This window comes from Saccopteryx bilineata, chromosome 8 (genome assembly GCF_036850765.1).
Source record: "Saccopteryx bilineata isolate mSacBil1 chromosome 8, mSacBil1_pri_phased_curated, whole genome shotgun sequence".
Lineage (NCBI taxonomy): Eukaryota > Metazoa > Chordata > Mammalia > Chiroptera > Emballonuridae > Saccopteryx > Saccopteryx bilineata.
Genome location: NC_089497.1, coordinates 31,694,245 through 31,711,197, shown reverse-complemented (window position 1 = coordinate 31,711,197; position 16,953 = coordinate 31,694,245).

Sequence of the window (16,953 nt, the reverse complement as noted above, 5' to 3'; positions counted from 1 at the left end):
TATCACATTAAGTTTAATTACAGTATTTTAAAAATCACATTAATCTTACATTTTTGGACCCTGAGTATTTTTTGTCCTTTAGTTCTTTAATATGCTATAATCTGACATTATTTTATGTTTCCTTCTTGCACTATGTTCTTATTTTATCAATGTCCTCAGTTCTTATATAAAATCTGATGTTTGCTGTTTGTTATTAACTATTTTAGGATATTAAACGAATTGTTCAATACTTTGTGTAATAACTAAAAGCCCTTTATTTTCAGTGAGCTCTCAAAGAGTCTCAGTACCATGACCTCAAATCTAGACTTTCTTGTAGCTCTTTCCGGGATTTAAGTTATAACTATACTCATGCTTCTATAAGGCCACAATCAGGATGCAACTCCTCTTTCTTGAGTAATTTTTTTATTTAATTTGGTGATTTATTTATTTATTTTTCCTCTCTCTGGAGGAAGAGAGAGAGAGAGAGAGAGAGAGAGAGAGAGAGAGAAACATAGATCTGTTCCTGTATGTGCCCTGGCCGGGAACCAAACTGGTAACCTCTGTGCTTCTGGTCAATGCTCTAACCAGCCGAACTATTCTGCCAGAGTGCAACTCCTTCTAATTAGATATAGATCACTACACCAGCAGAACATTTGCCCCCTATTCTCTTTCCACTGTCGTGCTGTGTAGTGCATTGAATGTTAAGACAGTTCTGTAGATAACTCAGGATTCAATTTTAAGATCATGAAAGTATTGGAAGAAATTTTCAGTAATTGTATGTACTGTCAAATCAGCTTCACAGTGAAAGTCACTGGACTAAATTTATGGATATTTTTCTTTTAGATAATTTATAAAATCTTCAATATACTCTGAATACTCAAAAAATTATTAGAAACAAATAGATCTTTAATTTGCTCTCTAAGATGACATACCATGTAGAAGAAAAGCTATAATGATGTACTTAGTAAATACTCATTAGGTTTTTTATGTCAATAACTTGAAAAATATATATACATTTATGTAAATGAAGATGAAAGACCATTATTTAGTTTATTCTTAAAAATGACAAAGTTGTAAAACCTTACATATTATCAAGTGATGTGGTTGCTGATACAGTCTCAACTAAAATTGATCTTAAGTCTTTCTTTTTCATATGTCACTATTATACCACTTTGTAAAAGTGTTTATGATAATGCTTTATATTGTACCACTGTTGGTATTTAAGCATCATGACCTATTGAATATTGTCTACACAATAAGCAACAGCTTAGGAAAACATTTCCAAATTTTTAAGTTTATTCACTTACTCAAAAAACAGGAGCCAAGTTTCTACTGATGGCCAACAAATTTTCAAAGTTTTGTAAATACTGCAGCACACATTAGATGTGGATTTTAGCATAAAGTAATTAACTAGTTTGCGAGATAAGTCTTCAATCAACTGAACTTTTTAATAATTAATTATGTACTTAAATATTCAAATTATGTTAAATGCATGGGAAAATAAGGCTTAAATGTGGTCCTTATTAATGCTCCACAATTAGATAATCATTTTGTTGAAATATGTGAATACCATAAATAATAGCAATTTAGAATTAAAATATTAGAGAAATTATGATCCATGGATCAGAAAACTTCAGCCCCTTGCCTGTTATTACCTGAACTGAGAGTTAAGATAATGCTTATACTTTTAATCCTTGAGGGAAAAAAATAGCATTTCATAAAATATAAGTGATATAAAACTAAAATTTCATTGTCCATAAATACAGTGTCACTGCGGCACAGCCATTCTCATAGTTTAAATACTATCTATGGCTGTGTGGCACTGAAATGGTTGTTGAATAGTTGCAAAAGACCAGTCTGGCCTGCAAAAGATAAAGATTTTCTATCCCTTTACAGACAAAGTTTGCCAATGCCTGTTCTAGATCAATACTGTTAAAGAAAAACTTTATTTTATGGAAATGTTCTATTATTCACTGGCAAATACAACATCCACTAGTTACATGCAGCTATTGACACCTTGAAATGTGATTAGTGTGATGAATAAACTAATTTTCTAAATTAAATTTTGATTAATTTAAATTTAACTTTTTAAAATATTTCATTTTAGTTACCTTGAGTTTAGCTCATTTTGAGTGATTTAATGTAGCATTAATGGTTAAGTTTTACTCTGAAGTTAGATTGTTTGATATTAATTTCAGCTCTGATATAGATTGGCTCTGAACCTTAGGAAACTTAACTAATCTTTTGGTTATTTTAAGTATTAAATGAGTTAATGTCTATAAAGCATACATAATTGTATATTATATCTGAGTTACATCAACTAAGTCACTTCTGGAAACAGATGCTCAAAAATGTAATTTTTATTGTTATTTTATTTTGACCTTAAAAGATATTCAATAAATTAACACATCAAATATTTGTTTTTCTATCACCTACTGTAAGTACCAAAAACTACACAAATGAAACAATAAAGAAAGTATCTGATTTTGTGGAGCTTACATATTACAAGCCAGAATGCAAAATAAAATACATACAACAAAAAAAAAATTGGTATGTTACAAGCAATTACACATATGAACCAAAATCGTACTGATGTCATGAAAAGGAACACCAGAAATTATACAATTTTAATTTTTCACTAATGGAAAAAAGGCTTTAGTACCTGTTTTATGTATTGGGTTTCCCAGTAGATTTGATTTTTGAAAAGTTTTCTAGGGATAACATGTTTGTGTGTTTACATGTGTGTATGTGTAAAATATCACTGTTAAGACTAGAGAACAAACAATTAGACAACTGAGTAATCAACAGGGAGGCTACATAATATTCCTAAAGCAGGCAGAGCTCCCTTTAATACTGCCAGTGCTTGGCAGAGAGCCCAGATGAACAACTAAGTTTTGATGACCAATGGACCTTTAACAAAAAAATGACATATGTAGAAATTTTTGAAACAGGTAACTTAAACAACCACATGAAGTTGCAGCTAAGATTTGAAAATTTTATTCTACCTGACTAGTAAATTATTCCTTGAGGTAGGTCTGATTATTGTCTATTATTTCTTTTTCAAAGGATCCCTTATTCATAGAATAAATATCCAACCAATTTATTTCAACTACCATAGCCAGGTGTTCTTTTAGGACATTTTGCTATAATGAAATAAATGACAGCATCTCCCTTGTAATGTGGCCTTTTTCTGCTATTTATTTGGTCTAATAAGCAAGCCAGAATTGTTCTTATGTGGTTATCAAAGCAGAACCACCACGTGAGACATCTGGCTCTTACGTTCATTGAAAGGGAACTACATCAACTAGTCACTTCTGGCAAAAGCAAAAGGGTTTATCGCAATCCAGCAGTCACGCAGAATAAAGGAGGAACATTCCTTCCAAATGGTGTAGTCTAGTTAATGGAATCTAATGGTTCCTAAAACTCATTCTGGGCAAGCAGAACATCCCTACAGAAAACTGGCTCCTTTATCAAATACTGAACAGCATTTTTTTTTTCAGGGCTAAAATGCTGAATAATCTGGAATCCTATTTCATTCTTGAGTTTCACTGGAGACCATAATTAAATTAGATCATACTTGGTCATTTTCAAACTGTCCACAAAATAAGCTTGTGGCAAATGGAGACAATTGATATGCAAGAGGACTCTTCTAGTGAGAGGAATACAGCAAATTAAGAGTTTTTGGTTCAAGCTAATAAAAAGTATACATATTCATTAAACTAATATACATTTAAAATATTAGTAAAAGAAATTTGAATACAAAAGATGATGGCAACATTCTAAAGTTTCTTAAAAAATTATACAACCTAAAAATCTCAAACCAACATGACTGGTAAAAGAAGGGAATATGTTATGATTTAGAATTTAACATTCTATTTTCTCTTTCTTTCTTTCTTTCTTTCTTTCTTTCTTTCTTTCTTTCTTTCTTTCTTTCTTTCTTCTTCTTCTTTCTCTCTTTCTTTCTTTAGAATAGAACTAGCCAGTCCTAGGAATGTACATTTTTATAAAAAAATTAAAAATTGAAGTAAGTAGACACTTGCATTCAGAATAAACTGTTCAAATTCTGTTTTTTTTAGAGGAGCCTTATAAGTAAAATTAACATGAGTCTTCCTGTGTGAAACTGTAGATTCTGGTAAGATAAATATTACTATGAATTATTTGTGTATCCCAAAATGCTATCAACTGTGAGAATATGCCACAATTAGAATCCTTCTTCACTCAAATTTTTAAATTCTTATATTAAGAATTTCTCTTATTTGTTTGTTGATGAGAATGGCTATCAACAGAGGCAGATATTCCAGAAAGCCAATGTTTAATATTAAGTATTTTTACCACAATAAAAACCATTTATTCTAACGGTGGGTGGAAAGTAATGTGTTTAACTTCACTACTTCCTTGAAGGTAACAGATGATGGAAAGGAAACTTGAGCCGTGTACTTAAGGACAGAAATAAATTTTATTCCAGGTGCAAACAAGAAACAAACAAACAAAAACTTGTAATCACACTGTATCAACTTTTTTTTTACAAAAAAATCAGCTGTTGAAAAATGTTTTGATACTGAATATGGAATTCATTGAAAAAAAAAACTCTAATGAGAAAGTTTATGTTATTACCCACTTATAAAATTCCTATGCAACAGCACTGTGGGCACTTCATAAAGATTCTGTAAAGATAAATAAATAATGGTAGATAACATAGTCATGGGAAGGTGGATCCTATCTGTTTTCTCCTGCAGATATAAGCATGCTCAGTATTTTAGCAGAAAGAATTTGACAGAGACTTTTTTCATGAACTTGAATAAGCCTGAGGAAAAAGTCCAGCGCACGCTGAGAAAGCAAGAAAGGAGATGGTGTCTCCAGAGAGAGTCGTAGGAGAAGAAACAGTCACTTCTACTGGAAGAGGAGTTCCAGCATCAGTGAAGGAGGGTAAGCCAGAGAGTAAAACCATGTGTGCACTGAGATACATGCTAATACTCTCAAATTCAAACTGTCTACGAAACAGGCTTGTGACAACTGAGGATAATTGATATGCAGGAGGCTTCTTCTTTTTTTTTTGTAATTATTGTTCCTTTTTTTAATTTTTATTTTATTTATTCATTTTAGAGAGGAGAGGGGGGGAGAGAGACAGGGGGGAGGAGCTGGAAGCATCAACTCCCATATGTGCCTTGACCAGGCAAGCCCAGGGTTTCGAACCGGTGACCTCAGCATTTCCAGGTCAACGCTTTATCCACTGCGCCACCACAGGTCAGGCCCAGGAGGCTTCTTCTAAGGGGAAGAATTAATGATATTTTTTGAGAAGTTTATGATTCAAGTCAAGTCATCAGAAGGCCACAAAGTTAGCTTGTATAACCTGGGTTCATTATTCAATAGGCTTATCAAATTTATAAAGTGTCAGTAACATTTAGTGGTCACTTAACTATTCTAAAAGACAGGGATATGACAATTAACAAAAAGAAATAGTTCTCTTTTTTTTTAGGGGTTATCACCCAGCTGAAGAAATTGATCCATGCATCAACAATTTCAATGTAATAAGGCAAGTGTCGTGATAAGATATGAGCAGAGTACCGGGAAAGCAGACTAAAAGGTACTTGGACCTACCTGGACATTTAGGAAAAATGTCTTGGAATTGATGGCTGACCTAAGTCACAATGGATGAATATGACATAGCTGAGAATATTAAAATGCTTTAGTAATGAATTGCACTGCAGAGAGAATCTTTGGAAGGTGGGAAACCACATGATAAATGTGGATGATGAAAAGGGTTCAGTGCAAAGATAGAGAGTAAAAGATTAGAACGTCGTGCCAAGGGGTAGTGGGGGTTGGGGGAGGTGGAAGAGGATATAAGGGAGAAAGTGATGATAATGGAGACTTGACTGGGGGTGACGAACACATAATACAGTGTACAGATGACGTGTGTTGTAGAATTGTGCATCTGAAACTTGTATAATTTAGTTAACCAAGGTCATCCCAATAAATTTCATTAAAAAAAAAAAAAGAATTATATGTCTTCTGAGCCACAGTGGACCTCATTAGCCAAGTGATGACTTTTGTTTTCATATATGGCGGATATAAGAAATTTCTCTCTCTTCTGCTTGGGAGGCACCTCCTCCAGTTCTCAGATTGCCTCTCTGTCTCAAACGGTCCTGCCTGTACAGCTCCTGACAACCGCCAGCTAGAGCAGGGCCTTACTCCTTCACTGCCTTCTATGAAATCTCCCTGCCACACATGAACAGCTAGCCCCTCTTACGGCTCTAAAAGAACGGCGTATATGCCACTCTAAAAACTTAAAAGTATGGCATTAATACTAGAGTAACTTTAGTTTCTTATCTTTCCTTCTAGATTATAAACTATTAAAGCAGGGTTGGCAACCTAAGCTCACAGGTCATATTCAGCCTACTGCTTGTTTTTTTATTACAGCCACCAAGCTAAGTGTGGCTTTTATATTTGTCAATTGTTGGGGGGAAGCTGTAAAGAAGGATATTTCATAGCATATGCAAATTATATAGAATTCACATTTTCCTATCTATAAGTAAAGTTTAATTTGAACATATAGGAAACTTAAGCTTCATGGCCCACTCACTTTCAAAGTCCAGGAATGGGTGCCAGCTTTGTGTTTTGAGGATCATATATTTTAGTAAAATGTGCAAAAGTAGTCATTTTAACTATAATCAGTTGACATCACTGTCTTTTCCACTCTAATTCCCCCCAACACATTTCCTTCCTTTTAATGTCTATCAAGTGATGTGAGCACGATGCAAAGAATAAAAGGTGGTTGAAACTGCATGTAGTTTGGCCATGGTAAAATTTATGTGTTTCAAAGTCATGTTCATGTATAGTTAAATTTTTGCTAGTTATATTTATGTAAGGTGCCAAGAATGTGCCTACAGTCCACTGTACTTATTCACTCAGCAAACAATCACCAAGGTGAAGGGTAAAAGGTAAAAATGTGCCCTACTGATGCAGGCTCCAGAAGTATTGGGAAGTAAGTAGAACTAAGTTTTGAAATGCATGGACACAAAAAGGAGATTCTGAACATTCTCCCAGGTAATAGACACATAACATTTTAACTGGAGGGTTTAGTTTGCATTAACATAGATAAAAAAGAAATTCCCTCCAGTGAAAAAATACTCAATAAATAGTATTTAAAATTATAAATGTACCACACTTTTTTGTGTTTGATATAAATATGATAACACAAATTTGAATTTATGAAAATCCCTATATTTTGGGGCACAAACCCCTAGCAGTACTATAAACATCAAGTACGTTTTGTAAAGTAAAATATTTTTCACATAGTAACTATCATTATTATATAGTAAAGAAAAATCAACTTATGCTTGGGAAAAAGACTAAAACTTTTTACTACTTTTTGTAGGTTATCATATTATAAAATATTTGTCATAAAAGAGGCACTTAAATAGTATAAAGAAAAAATTATAAAAAAAATAATACTATATATGCTACATAATAAAAAAATTACCCATTTCTGGATTTTATGATAGAATTATAAGTATTTTCAAATTGCAATTTGATATTAATCTTTTTCTTATCCTAAATAGTGACTTGTATATCTAATTTTATTCTTAATTTTGCATCCTTTTACTTGAGAGTCCCCCACCCCTGAAAACTCTATAAGCTTTAGAAACCACAAAGCCTGGATCTGCCTTTGATTATCAGATTTTAAAATGGAACTAGTAGGGGGAAAACTGAGAAGAGCAAATGACCTAAACTATATATTCCATAAAACAAAGAAATATATGGAAAGTATTAAAATGTATCTCTAGATATATTGCAAAGTTTGGGTTTGTGTTTTTATATAGGTGAGCTTATAAGAGAAAATGCTTTAAAGTTAGAAGTGCAATATTTAGATCAGACCTAAGGCAGCTAGAGACACAAAATATATAAGATATTTAATGTGTTAATTAGACTAAAGATTTTTTTCTGTTCAATCATTTTAACTAAATATCATCTCTGAGATATTAAAAATTCATAATTAGCCCTGGTTGAGTAGCTTGATTAGTTAGAGTGTCATCCCGGTACACCAAGGTTGCAGATTCAGTCCCTTGTAAGGGCACGTACAAGAATCAACCAAAGAATGTATAAATAAATAAAACAGCAGACTGATCTCTCTCAGTCTCTTTCCTTCTCTCTAAAAAGCAAAAACAAAAATGCAAAATAAAATTTCAGATAATACATGATTATTGAGTTCCTTGCTCTATATTTCAATATTACTGTTGTCTCTCTGGAATCTTTAGGACAATTAAGTGGGATCAATTAGTAATCCAAATTTCAATTGTTTCTTTGTTTTCTGTCATGACCTAATTATAATATATATTAAAGAATATTATTTCATATTTATTCCTCTCATTTATAAAATCTTTTTATTTATATAGTTCTCCTCACATTCTTATTCACACTATGAAAGGTAAGCAGCTTGACAAATATTTCTAATAAAAAAATATGTTTAGCCCTGGCCAGTTAGCTCAGTGGTAGAGCATCGGCCCGGCGTGCGGGGGTCCCGGGTTTGATTCCTGGCCAGGGCACACAGGAGAAGCGCCTATCTGCTTCTCCACCCCCATCCCCTCTCCTTCCTCTCTGTCTCTCTTTTCCCCTCCCACAGCCAAGGCTCCATTGGAGCAAAGATGGCCCGGGCACTGGGGATGGCTCCTTGGCCTCTGCCCCAGGTGCTAGAGTGGCTCTGGTCGCAATAGAGCGATGCCCCAGAGGGGCAGAGCATCGCCCCCTGGTGGGCAGAGCGTCGCCCCTGGTGGGCGTGCCAGGTGGATCCCGGTCGGGCGCATGCGGGAGTCTATCTGACTGTCTCTCACCCTTTCTAGCTTCAGAAAAATACAAAATATATATATATATATATATTTAGAGTATATATGCACCTAACTCGTTCATCTTTGTCTTTAGCACGTCATTCCATAGTATTCTTATTTGCCTAGTTTCTACTCAAGACATCTTCTTTCACGTGGAATTTTGATTGCTTGATATTATTCCACAGGTCACTGAATCCCAGTCCCCTTCTTTTTTTCAGTTTTTTTTTTTTATTTTCTGTGCTTCAATTCGCAGTGTTAATTCCTATGTCTTCAGCATCAATGACCTTTCTTTTTGCAGGTGTTTAATGTAATGTTTACCTCCCCTAGTAAAACATTTATGTCATTATCATACTTCTCATCTTTAGAAATTTCTTTTTGTTTCTTTTTATATCTTTCACTTCTCACCAGGAGAAAGTAAGAACTGTTGTTGCATGAAGTTTAATTGTTTATCCTTTTTCATTGATCACAGTCCAGCCCTATTAGTTCTCCAGTACATGCAAAGAGATGCTTCAGGTATTTTTTTTCTAATTTCCTAATGATTTACAGTGCTAGGGACAGTCCAATATTCCATCATAGCTGTAAACAGAAGTATTGAGATTTTCTTTTTACTAGTGTATGCCTGACTCAAGCAGACATTACCAGACATTAGTTTAAAACCAAAAGGCTCATTAAAATAACAAAAGAACATTTATCATTAGTCATCCTAATGTGTGATGAGGCCAACTTCATCCTGGTCTGCAACTGTTTGAGTATGTGATATATTTCAAATTGCATTTTAGCATCAAAAGTGTGTGTGTGTGTCTGTGTATGTGTCGCCTATGTGTATCTATTATTGATTTAGGGTCAAAATTGAATGGAAGAATCATTAACCAATATCACCCAATTAAAGTTAATAAAATAGATGATTATTTTTAAAAACTAAAAAAAAGAACAGAATATATAGCTAAGTATTTTAAGATACTTTAGAGAAAAAGAGTAATCTAAATTACAAAACAATGAACAAATTAAAGTAGATATAAGAAGAAAATAATGAGAATAGAAAAGAAAAAATAGAACTTATAAATAAATATAAAATTGAAAAATACAGTTTTTAAGCTAGTATGATGCATGAACAGAAATATGATAGGAAAAAATATAAATGATTTTTGAAATATAATTGTAAAATTCTTACATAAAATATGGAATAAAATGGGAAATATAAAAATAATATTCTATATTTCAGCAAAATTTTCCCAGGATGTGAAGATGTTTCTGTGTTAGATCACTTTGTTCAATCAGCAATAGTGACCTTGGGTTAAAATTGTCAGTAAAAACTCTTAAGACACAGTACATTTCACATAATACCAGATTTATCTAGCTTTAATTAAGAACATAAAACAGGTAACAATGTAGAATGCAAAGCAATAGGAAAGTGAAGATCCTATGGTCTTATGACTTTTAAGTGCTGCTTTCCTATATCACCAAAAAAGTTCACACTTGAGACACATGTTCACATAAATACAAGGAAGCTGTAAATTCCATGGTCCCCTTACACATTGCTAGTCATGGAGGTTTTTAAGAGTAATGACTAACTCATATTCTACAGTGCTTCTACATAGCATCAATGCAGGTTTCTATTCAATAAGCAATATCAGTGATGAAGTACAGGTTGTGCTGGTCTGGCACATAGTTCCTGGTGTGATTCTGTTTATATTGGCTCTATTGTTTGTTATGGATTCCTTAAGTGGATTTTGCAAAAGTAATTTGACCAGAAGCTAAAGCACCAGGCATTTGTGAAACTATAGAAAGAGCCACAAAATCAGCTACTAACCCTTTCCTTCCAGGCAATACGGGGATTTTTTTTTATGTTCATTGTCATGGTAGCACATGAAAATGAGAAAAGACTTACCTATATACATAGATGTATGGAGTGTACATTTACCTAGTAAAATGCAACATCTAGTCTTGCTTTAAAAAAATCTTTAGTAAAATGAGGTTAGTTAATATGATTCGAATAGTTAAAAATATAACTTCAAATAATTGTCAATGTCATGTGATAGTTAATGGTGAAATATTGCATTTCAATTAAAGTATAAAACAAGAAAAGATGATGCATCAAGATGGTGGCATAAAAAAAAAAGATGGTGGCATAGATGACTCCTGCCTTCACTCTTTCTCACCAGAAGCCCAACTAGCAACTGTCCACAGTCAAAGCACCATTTCAGTCCTGCCAGGCTCAGTAGATAGAGTGTCAGCCTGGCATGTGGAAGTCCTGGGTTCGATCCCCAGTCAGAGCACACGTTAGAAGTGACCATCTGCTTCTCTTCTCTTCTCTTTCCCCCTTCTCTTTCTATTCCTTTTTCACAGCCAATTTTTCAATTGATAGTAGCATCATCCCTAGACATGGAGGATATAGCTCAGTTGGTTCAAACATCAGCCTTAGGCCTGAGAATAGCTCAGTTAATTCAAGAATCATCCCCAGACAGGGTGCTGGGTGTATTCCAGTCAGGGTGCACGTGAAGTTTGTTTCTCTATCTCCCCTCCCCTCACTTAAAAAACAAAACAAAACACTATTGTGAAAATTCTTGAACCCCAAAGTGAGCCTCAAGCATCTTCCCCAGGCTGAGAAGGATAACATTAGAAAAGTAAGAGAAACAGTTTCAGTTTGACATCACCCTCTTCCCAGTCCCCGCAGCACTGCACTAAGTGGGCTTTCTCCCATGGAAAAAGAAACCCCAAGGCAGATATCCAGCTGCCTCAGTGTTGTAGGAAACTTCCTGGGAAGCCCACCTGCAGGGCACAATTGCTGGGAATCAAATTAACACAGAGAAGGGGGCAGGCCTGGTATTAGCCAGCACTCAGATCTTGGTGGACTGCATTCTTGCTTAGAAGAGTTCCTGAGTATAGATCCCAGCCCATGACAGGAAGCTCAGGTAGTAGTTCCACATGATTTGCCTCAGCTAACATACCAGCCATGGATCCCATTTTAAAGCCCAGCCAAGTAAACAAACAAACAAACAAACAAAAAGATTCACAGCCCCATCTACTGCTAAGTATAGTCTCAGTTCTGCCAAACCAAAAAGCCTGAGTAGAAAACCAGGAGAGTAAGAAAGCCCATCACACAGACCCCTCAGGTAAGGAGCCAAGCCCGCAACACTGTTAAAATGGTGAGCATAGCCTCTGTCCTCATATGATCAGTGTGTCTGAACAGAAACCCTAAAGTCTTTGACCCAGCCAATGACCCCTGACCCCGCTTCACTGCTGAACACAGCCCGTGGCCTAGCCCAGGCAGGAAACCCAGCCAGTGACTCTGTTCACCTACTGAGCAATATCTAGCTACACCCAGCAGCAAAAATCAGAAGGAGGTTCTAGCCCATAAAAGAGCCAGGACATGGACATTGCCCAAGAACAGAGCACAGCCAGCAGCCCGCTTGATCACTAAGCCCAACCTCCATCCCTACACAACTTCAGGGCACAGATTGTGGCCCCACTGGGTCACAGAGAATACCTTGAGTCTCTGACCTATCCCCTGGACCTGTCTGTAACCCTGCCTGATCATGGGGCCTGGTGGCAGCCTCCAATTGAAGAGCACAGCCAGAGGCCCCAACTAATGAGAAGCATTGGGGAACCCAGTCAATAGCATTGCCCATTTGATGAGTTCAAAAAGTACTACCAACCTACTGGGAAACACAACATGAACCCCACTCAGTCAGAGACAAATACAGAGTCCATCTTGTGACTCTGCTTGACCATAAACAGGACAAATTCAGAAGTGATCTTACATAACTTCAGTTGAGTTAGGCAAATATTTAATTAGGTTTTATGTATCAGTATCTGACTAAGCCTGCAGGATACAAAGATAAAAATACCATGGAGGCACAAGGAGAGACACTTTGAGGGACAGCCAACAAAACCCCTGGGCTGAGTCACTCCCTAAGTCTAAAGTGACCATTTTTCCTGAAGCCAGCAACACAAGCAAAGGGAAGAAATTACTCTGCCCACAGGAGGCTCTCCTGCTCATCAGAGCAAAGAGGCACTGGGAGTGGCCCTGGCTGGTTGGCTCAGTGGTAGAGCATTGGCTTGGCGTGCGGAGGTCCCAGGTTCGATTCCTGGCCAGGGCACACAGGAGAAGTGCCCATCTGCTTCTCCACCCCTCCCCCTCTTCTTCCTCTCTGTCTCTCTCTTCCCCTCCCACAGCCAAGGCTCCATTGGAGCAAAGATGGCCCGGGCACTGGGGATGGCTTTGTGGCCTCTGCCTCAGGCACTAGACTGGCTCTGGTTGCAACAGAGCGATGCCCCAGATGGGCAGAGCACCCCTCCGGTGGGTGTGCCGGGTGGATCCCAGTCAGGCGCATGCGGGAGTCTATCTGACTGCCTCCCCATTTCCAACTTCAGAAAAAAGCAAAAAAAAAAAAAAAAAGTAGGGAGCACATCAAGGACACAGGTAGTGAGTGCTGAGGTCTGTATAAGTACCACAAGTACCACGCACTAACAGATTGTGCCACTGGAGCTCCTGAGGTCTGAACTACACTGCCTCCCATGCTGCTGAGTACTCCCTGGAAGGCATGCTGGCAGGTGGCGGTCCAAGCACATGCAAGCAGCCCGCCTGCCACCACAGAGGCCAGGCGACCCTGGCTGCAACCCAAGTGAGCACATGCAAGCCCACCCGAGGCAGTGAAACTGGGGAGGCTGTGGCGGGGGCCCGAGTGCACGCATGCAAGCTCATCTGTGGCAGTGGCACACAGACCACATATGGGGAACCCAGAGGCCACACCCACTGGACTCCTGTGACCACACTATTCTGAGGGCTGAAAAAATAAAATAAAATAAGAAAAAGAAAGGTCTGGATAGAATGACACCTGAAGCTAGGGGCAAGCCACATTCAGTACCATACCTAATCTCTGAATTACAGTACTGAGCCCAACAAGTAGCCAGCAGTAAGAGGCAGCAGAAGGCAGATCTCAGGGGTATTTGAACTTTTAAATGAACTTTCCCCAGGCCAAGAGTAGATAAAAGCTAGCTTAGGAGTGCAGCTGATATTTACAATGGGACTTGGCCCAGGAGAGGCAGCCACAAGATCTGGATTGCCTGTAGCTCCAAAAAGGTTGATAAGAGTTAGTCATAGACAGTGACGCTCACTGATCTGTGCCAGGATCCAGCCAGGGAGGTCCTGGGTGGGCACATCCAGCAGCCAGACACAGGAAGCATCAGTTCAGGACCTAACAACTTTTGTTACAGTGGTATCTTAAGGAAGGGCTCCACACACCTGACCCAACTAAGACACAGAAAAGTCTGACACAAATAGCAAAAGGAACAGTGACAGCAGCCAGGTAGCCCACAGCAGATTACAAAGAACAGCTGATGCTAACCCAAGAAGATCTAGAAACAACACAACCCTAGACTCAGCTAGCTACACATTCAACACATTGAAAGGATGAGTCTATACACAGGCAAAATGAGAAGACAGAAATGCAATCCAAATAAATCAACAAGAGAAATTCCCAGAAAAATAACTGAATGAAATGGAAATAACCAATTTACTGGATGTAGAGTTTAAAATAATGATGATTAGGATGCTCAAAGAGCTTAGAGCAACAATGGATGGACATAATGAGCACCTAAATAAAGAGATAGCAAACATCAAAACAAACATTGAAATCACAAAAAAGAACCAGTCAGAAATGACAAACACAATATCAGAAATGAAGACTACACTAGAAGGAATTAATAGTAGGGTGAATGAAACAGAGGATTGAATCAGCGATTTAGAGGACAAGATAAACAAAAGCACAGAAGCAGAACAGCAAAAAGAAAACAGGCTCAAAAGTCTGAGGAAATTCTAAGACAGCTCTGTGACAACATGAAGAGAAACAACATCTGCATCATAGGGGTTCCTGAAAGAGAAGAGAAACAAAAAGGAATAAAGAATTTGATTGAAGAAATCATAGCTCAAAATTTCCCTAAATTGATGAAGGAAAAAGTCACACAAGTTCAAGAAGCACAGAGTGCCATTAAAGAGAAACCCAAAGGGGCCTACACCAAGACACATCATAATTAAATGCCAAAATTAAAAGTTAAACAAAGAATACTAAAAGCTGCAAGAGAAAAACAGTCAATTACCTACAGTTAGAGCCTCTATAAGGATGACATCCAACTTCTCAATAGAAACATTAAAGGCCAGAAGGGAATGGCAAGTAATATTCAAAGTAATGCAAAACAAGAGCCTACAACAAAGATTTCTTTATCCAGCAAGGCTGTCATTTAAAATTGAAGGAAAAATAAAAAGCTTCTCAGACAAAAAAAATCTCAAGGAATTCATTACAACCAAACCAATGCTGCAAGAAATGTTCAGGGGCCTGTTGTAAACAGAACGAAGGGAAAAAAATCTAGAAAAGAAAGAATGTAGATTTAAAAAAAAATAGCAATAAACAACTATATGTCAATAATAACCTTAAATGGAATAAATGTTGCAATCAAAAGACATAAGGTAGCTGCATGGATAAGAAAATAGAACCCATACATATGTTATCTACAAGAGGCCCACCTCAAAACAAAGAGACACAGAGACTGAACGTGAAGGGATGGAAAAAAAGATTTCATGCAAATAGAAAAAAAAAAAAGCCGGGGTAGCAATACTTATATCTGAAAAAATAGACTTTAAAACAAAGGCTAGGGAGATGACGTCAGAGTAATGGTGCATTAGAAAGCGATACCGATAAATTTCCCCCAAACCTCAACAAGATCTTCAACCAGAAACAGAAAAACCTATCCTTGGAGCCTTCAGATGTTTTGCAATACAGCGGAAGTTATGGTGAAGCGAAAAATTGGCTAAATATATTAATATAATCAAACCCCGAAGGAAATAGGGAGTAAGAAATGCTCTGTCTTCCTCACTAACCTAAATAGGGCTGCTTTCACTGAGAACTAAGAATATAGAAACTAAGGTGGGCAAAGGGGGGGAATAGATCCAGGCCGCGGCAAAAACGGCCGAACCAGGCTGTGGCACGGAGATCCAAGCCGAGGAAAAACTGTGCCTGTGGCAACCCAGGCAATACAAGCTAACATTTGCATCAAACCCAGACAAAGAAAGACAAGTGGGGCAGTCATTTTCCCGAACTCCTGGTCTGCGTGTGCAGATAGTGGGCGAGAGATTCCTATGAAAGCCCCGGAAGTGGGCGCCCGTGTTACCCCACAGAGAGGCAGAGTCAGAGGCCTCTGTGTGGGCCAAAAGTGAAATCTCCAGGCTACCCCAGTGCCCTGAAAAAGCCGTGCATGGGGAGGGAGCGAGAGCCAACTCCAACGCTAAAACTTTTCCGTGCAGGCGGGGGTTTCACTCAGAGTGTGAGACTGCTGGCCTAATATTTTGGTTTGCGCACAGATAGTGAGCGAGAGTTTCCTCCAAGTGCCCCGGGAGTGGGCGCATGCCTGTGTTACCGGACAGAGTGGCAGAGCCAGAGTTCTTTGAGTGGGCGGAAGCCCCGCCTGATTATGCTAGCAGCTCTGACTGACTGAGCCTTACCCAGAGCCCTGTGCTGAGTGGGAATAGAGTGGGGAGTGGCCAGCTCTTTGAGCCTATTACTATCCAGGCAGAGGCAGCAGCAACCCCATAACTGGATTATCAGGCTACTAATTGAGGAAGGAAAGATTAGGAGAGAGGCTCCAGGAACACGGACTCTCTCACTGGCGGAGCCTATAAATGCTAATGAGCCTTGACTGCCAACGAGACTGAAGCACAATACATGACATCGCCATAGATACTTATCAACTGCAAAACTCTACCTGAGCATGCCAAAGGGGCAGAACCCAGGGTACAGAGTCACTGACCAGGAAGAGGGAGAGAAAAGAAAAAGCAAGAAAATAAACTCTCAAAATCAAGAATAATCCGCAGACTTTATAACCTATCCCATTTTATTATATTTGTTCTTTTGTATCTCTTATCTTCATTCTTGATTTTTTTTTCCTCCTCCAATTTGGTCATTTAACTCTCTGCCGGTCTTACTCTCTCTCCTTGAACTACACTACCCATAAGTGTTACATCTCCCGTTATCTTTTCTTTCCTCTTCCTTTCTCTCTATGAGGGTTGCACTCCAAAACCCTTACATCTCTCTCTCTCCTCTTTTTTCTTTTTTCTTCTTTTAGTGGTTCCCTCTTTTTTTCTCTCTCTCTCTTTCTT